Below are 6479 nucleotides of genomic sequence, written 5' to 3' on the forward strand. Positions count from 1 at the left end.
GCCCCTAAAAGCTGTCCTAATGGGGTGAGCGCCGGCTGAGCCTTCATCCCCACCAGGATGGGGATGGGGAGCGCGGAGCATCCCCTGAGCCGGCTCCGGACACGGGTCCTGCGCTGCGCAAGTGTCTGGCGCCACCTAATGCCCCCGGGTGTCCCAGGGAGCCGGGCTGGGCTCTGCAGGGACAAATTGGGGGCACCCTGGGCCGGTGGGTGCTGCAATGGGATCACGGGCACGGGAGGGAGAAGGGTGCTCGGGCTGGGCGAGAAAAATGCCCTCGATTTATCTGGCCACTGCTGTTCCAGGCGCTGCCCAAAACCAAGCAGCACCAGGCAATGAAAGGCAGATTCACAGGGCTCAGATTCGTGGAATATTAAAACCAGGCAACAATAAGAGGAGGCAGAGGACAGCAGCGAGCATAAATCAGCCCCGTGAAGCCGGCAGGGGGATGCGGTGGCCGGGCAGGGAACGGCCGCGGTCAGAGCGCACACGACCTGGATGCGTCTGATTCACTTCTTCTGCTCTTGGCTGTTTGTTTTTTTTTTGTTTTATTTTGCAAGACAATGAGCTGTTGGCATAAAAAATAACGGCTGGCTTTTTCTGGCCTTAAAAAAAAAAAAAAGAAAAATCCAGCAATCCCTTCCCGGTGGCAGAGGCAGCTTGCAGATTGCGGCGAGGTTTTTCAAGCAAAGAAGAAAAAAAAAAAAAACAAACACACAACCACAACACAGTTGCACATAGAAAATGCATGCCTAATTTGTCCAAGTAATTACTGAGCCTGGCTTGATGATACAGATACCTCCAGGTCTGAAACGCCGCTGATTGCTGCTCTGATTCAGGAAACGCTCCCCCGACAAGTGCATTCGTGCTTGGCTCCGGAGGCAGCCGTACATTTCCCTGGCTGTGCCGGGCTTTTGGGATGCGATTTGCTGCTGGGTGTCAGCAGCTGCTGAAGGGCTCTGCTGAACAGAGGCCAGTTTGGATCCTTCCCTGGCAGGTTATGTGCTCACCCGAATTAGGAACCTGTTCTCCACCTGATGGGTGGCTTTGGGACCGCCACCCGCACCGCAACATCGCCCTCCTGGTGCTCCCGGGCAGGTCTTTAGGAAGGTCCCTCTGCTGGAGACCTGTGGGCACCTGCACAAAGAAAAGATGATGATCCTAGGCAAGGAGGAGAAGTCCCAGGTGCTGGTGGCATGTGGCACATCACCAGACCCCACAGCCCTGGGGCAGCAGTGGAGAAGGCAAACGGGGACACCGGGGCTGTCTGTGAGGGCTGTGAGTGCGCTCAGCACCGCTAAAGCACCTCAAGAAGGAGCCTGCAGGTGATTGTGAGGCCATTTAGGGGCTGAGGCACAGCAAAACGGCTCCTCCAAGGATGCTGTGACATCCCCAAAGCCCCGTCCCCATCCCAAAGCCCCGTTTCCCTCCCCAGAACCCATCCTGAGGCTCCACTCCCCGTCCCCTGGCCGTGCCCGCGCCGCGCATCCAGGACTCATCAATCCTGAATCATTGCTAATGAACCTGGGAACGGCGTCGGGCTGGATCAGGTGCCACTCAGGGCGAGATGGATAATATAATTAAGATTTCCTCAAAGGTCCTGTCTTTCGTACCTTGTTAATTAAGCTGATGCAGGGCCCTCCACGCGGAATGCGTAATGAGAGGCTGCCGGAGACGGAGCTGGCTACGAGCAGGAGGTGACGCTGGCAGAAACGCGGCGCTGAGGACGTTTTGGCAACCTCCCGGGGCTTTGGTTCCCCTGGCTGCTCCCTGCTGAGAAGCTTCTGCCTCCTTTACACCATTCAAGGGGTCGAGCACGGCACGAGGACACGGGCAGGGATGAGCCCGACCCCACCTGGAGCTGCAGGAGGAGGCTCAGCACCGCGGCTCGGCAGCATTTGGCCTCCCAAGGGTGCAGCCAGAGCTCTCCTGTGCCCAGGGGAGGCAGGGACCAGGGGATGCTGCAGCTCCTCGCAGCCGTCCCCACGGCCCGGGCACATTTTTGGTGCTTGCACTCCTGATGGTGACTTATGACGGCGAATTAATAGGCTCTTAATAAGGGTGACAGTTCCCGTAATTAGAATGTATCGGAGCGGGGATAATTGCTTCATTTCATAATTATTTTTTTTTGTGCCCGTGTAACTTCCTTCGCTTTTAGGTTCTCATTTTCAGCTCCTAAATGACCGCGGGGAACAATGCCCCCAAACTCTTCCAGGTGGCATGAGGCACCAGAGTGTTTCAGCTGGCCCGTTTTTGGAAAGTTTGGTGCTTGCTTTCGCCACAACATTTCCAGGCTCAGGTAAAAACCTCCAGACCCCCAGCCTGAAGCGAGGAGCTTCATTTCCCATCCGTTGTTGGGTTTATTTCAAACCGGCTGAGATCAGGGGGCTTCTTCACACCTCACAGCTCCGTCCCCAAACCCACTGTCCCCGTCCTGCCCCGCTGTTCCGGGGGGCAGCCCCCATACCCGACCCCCCGGCTTGGGGCAGACTCCCCACCAAGCCAATAAGGCTGTGTAAATAATTAATAATGAAATAATTAATAGCAGCAAGCAGAGCTGTAGGGTTTTTGGGAGCATCGTTCCTCTTCAGGTGGGATCCTTCTCCCCATTAACCTCCCCTCTTTGCACCGCAGCCATTTTCCTTCCTCGCCGTATCTGAAATTAAATCTGCTCGGATTTTCTCTCGCTCTTTTTTTTTTTTTTTTTTTTTTTTCCTTTTGCTTATATTTGCTGGATGTATTCAAGCACGGGAGGAGGAAGAGAAAGAGAAAAAAAAAAAAAAAAAAAAAAAGCCATCAGCATAATTCATAGCTCGCGCAGCCATCTCGGCTCGGGCTCCCGTTTCCAATCAGAGGCCCACGCTGCGCAGCCAGCGCCGTGCAGAAGGAGGCTGGGGATGGCCCGGATGCTGCCTCGCCAGCCACCAGCCATCCTCCCTTTGTTCTGGGATCGCTCTGCTCCAGCCAAAAAGCAGCCCGGCCTCTGCCGTGGGTAGCGGAGAGGAGAGAGGAGCCGTGGGGTTTTGCTCTGAGGGTAGCGGGGAGGGGGGGTTTGCGCGCGCTGTGCCCGGCAGCAGCGGTTTGGGGACGGCTCTGGGAAATGTGGGTGTCCCCAAAATGCACCCGGGCACCGCGGTTGTGCTCTTCCCCTCACCTCGTCCTGCCCTGCTCAGCAAAATCCAAGCTCCCAGTCCCTCCCAGTCGCTCCCAGTCCCATCTCCGTGCATCCCAGTGCCCCGTCGGGGCTGAGGCTGGTGCTGGCTGGCAGCGCGGGCGCACATCCTGGCACCGGGCTCCTTCTCCCCGCTCTTGCAGCTTTCCGCATGCGTTTCTGCCATGCCCCAAGAGTGGTGGCAGACGAAAGCGGCTCTGTAAATCCAGTGCCAGTTTGATTCCGCAGATTTAATGGTCTGAAGGGCGCTGCTGCAGCCTGTTGGTGTCACCGCGCTTCAAAGTCACCCACCGGGGCAGTGCCCACTCACCATCTGACCCCATTTGGGGTGTGGGGACAGACAAATGGCTTCGGGGACAAACAGCACCGTGTCCCTGACTGCCTCAACACCTGGGGAGGACCCGCATCCAAAACCCACCGATTTCTGAACTATTTCCTACCTTTCATCTGAGAGAGGAGCTTGCACATTTTAATCCGCTGGCCAGGTGCCGTTCGGGTCAGACTGACCCCTGCTGAGCCCCAGGATGGGATTTTTTTTTGGGGTAGTCACCTTGCTTGTCTGTTCCCTGCCACCAACGGGACAGGCACCCTGTGCTCCCTGCCCGGCCAGGCGAGCAGTGTGGGAAGTGCACGAAGGATGGCAGCAGCTCGCTGCACTGCTGCTCCGCCACCGCTGCTCCCGCTGCTCCTGTGCCGGGACCGGGGCTGCTCCAGGAGCATCTGAGCCCCGTGGATTTGTCCCGATGAGGATGTCAGCCTCTTGGCGACATGTGGATGAAATGTGTCGCTGTTCTGGTGGCCCTGCAGCCATCCCAGTTCGGTGAAAGCTGGCTGAGGTCAGCAAACCATCGGGCCAGCGGTGGCAGGAGGGCTGTCCTCACGTCCTGCGCCCCAGCCCTTACAGGTACAGCAAACGGAGAGAGGAGGGGACCCACACGTGTCTGGGAACAAATCCTTCCTCTGGCGGAGGATGAGGCCGTGCCCAGCCCCAGCAGGAGCTGCCAGGAGCTTCCCCTGCCCTCTGGAGAGGGCAGAGCCCCCCCCATGCCCACCCCGCTGCTGCCGCCCTCATCCTCAGCTCAGCCCCACCAAGGGAGCAGCCCCAGCGGAGCAAGACCTGAAACGAAAAGGCCTCTGCACAAATATTTATCCGATCCTTGCTCTGTAATTGCTTCCCCCCCCCCTCCTCTCCTCTTCCTGGGGTCCGTATCAATTTAATTTCCATGCTTGCTGGCTTTGACTGCTTCATCCCCCACCGCCCAACACCTTCATGGCCGCAGCCTCCCCTCCGCCTCCTCCTGCCTTGTGGGGTGGAAACGGAGAGCTGCAGGGCAGAGCACGGGGGAACCCCAGGTCCCCACGGGTGTCCCCCCCACACCCCCACGCCATCGGCGTGAGCTTCCCTCCACAAACTGCCCCTTTGGCAGCACCACGGCTCAGGAGGAAGCGCGATGGTTTCTCTCCAGCACGCCAAGGATGGCAGCGCTCATCCTCCCGTCCTCCTGCTCTTCCTCATCCTCCTCCTCCTCCTTTTCCTTCTCCTCCTCCTCCTCTTCCTCGTCTCCCCTGCCCTTCCCAGCCGGGCTCTCCCACACCGGCGCAACCCCGTGCGTGGAAAGCACCACAAAGCACGTCTCCGCATCTGTTCCGCATTTGCTGTTCTTTTCAAGTTCGTTCCTTGGCCCCCCTCCCCTCCTCTCAGCGGGGCCTGAAAATAGTAACTGTGGTCGCCTTCCTGCTGCATTATTCAGGAGTTTCTGTACCTCGACCAGCCGCAGCTGGCCGCTCTCCAAGCCCATCTACAACCTCCGAGGCCGCCGGGCTCCCCAGCCTCTCCCTCTCACCCCCACCCCGCACCTTGGGCCGTAAAACCACGCTTTGCAAACGCAGAAAACGAGCGCAGCCTTCAGCAGGAGCATCGTGGCGGGGACAGGGACGGGGACAGGGACGAGGAGCCCCTTCCAAGCTCGTTTTTGCTGTCCTTTGGCTCTGGGGCTGCAGCTCGGCACGCTCAGCAGGAGCACGTGCGGGATGCGCGGGGGCATTCAAGGGCATCCAGGCGCACTTTGAAGCCGCACAACGAGGAGATGTTGAACGTGTTCAGGATGCTCCCGGGTCCCCCCCGGGCACGTCAAGGCTCTTGACAGCCCCGCTGCAGGTTAATAGCTCTGCTCGCAGGCAGGCCGCTGGCTGGGAAGCGGAGCTCCCTCGGATGCGCCGCGTTTCGTACAAAGGAGGTGGGCTGTGCCTTTCCCTCCCACCCCGCTGCTCACCCTCTGCTCCGCTGATAATAATACCTAGCAATTACACAAAGCTTTACATGCTCTCCGCAGACATTAATTAAGCTCTTTCCCCTCAACGGAGACAAAGAGGGGAACCGGGGGGGGGGAAATCCCAGCTCGCGTTTTAGTGCTGCGATGGTGCGGCGCGGCCGGACCCTGCTCGCACAGGCTGGTGTTCAGCGGTGGCACCGAGGAGCCGCATGCCTAAAGGGGCTTGGATCTGTTATGGGACCACGCCACGGTGCCAGAGACAGCAGGAGAGACGTGCCTGGGAGCACAGCTCGGCTGCAAGGTGCTCGTCACCTTCCCCGTGAGCTGGGGATGGCTTCGTGGGGTCCCTGCTCCGTAAAAACAGCGCTGGGAAATCCCCGTCCTGCCGGGCAGAGCGGTGTTTTGCAGCCTTTTGAACCCAAAGACTGCGGCTGCTCGCCCGCGTGGCCTTGGGGACAGGGGAAATGGAGCAGGAACGGAGCCAGGAGCCTCGTCATGTGCTGCTGGTCCGTGCCCAGAGCTGTCTCGGTGATGTGTGACGACGGGCACGGGAAGGCTGGGGGCAGCCCTGGAGATGATGGACACACTGGGCTTCAACCCCACGTGGCGAAATTTGTCGGATTTCCCCCCGATTTGTGGGCAGACACCGAGACGGCGGCACTGCCACCAGCCCCGTGGGGTGACACGGAGCTGGGAAAACCAGGGGGAAAGCTTCGTGTGCCGGGGGCTTCGTGTGTGGGGTGGGTGCTTAAAGCCTCAGGGGACGTTTCGATGTAGAGCTTGGGGCTATGGTTTATTAGTGGAGGACTGTTGGTGTTAGGACAGAGGTTGGGCTCGATGATCGTGGGGTCTCTTCCAACCTCGAAATTCGGTGTGATTCTGGGTGACGCTCAGCGGCACCGCTCCCACAACCCAAACCAGTTTCTAACTGGGATGGTCCCAGTGGGTGCAGTGGATGCGTGACAACACGTTTCGGGCCTCCAGCACCAACTTTGGCCATAAAAACGAGGCCGAGAGAGAACGTGTCCCCCTGACGG

The sequence above is a fragment of the Netta rufina genome (assembly GCF_964035555.1).
Source record: "Netta rufina genome assembly, chromosome: 16".
Lineage (NCBI taxonomy): Eukaryota > Metazoa > Chordata > Aves > Anseriformes > Anatidae > Netta > Netta rufina.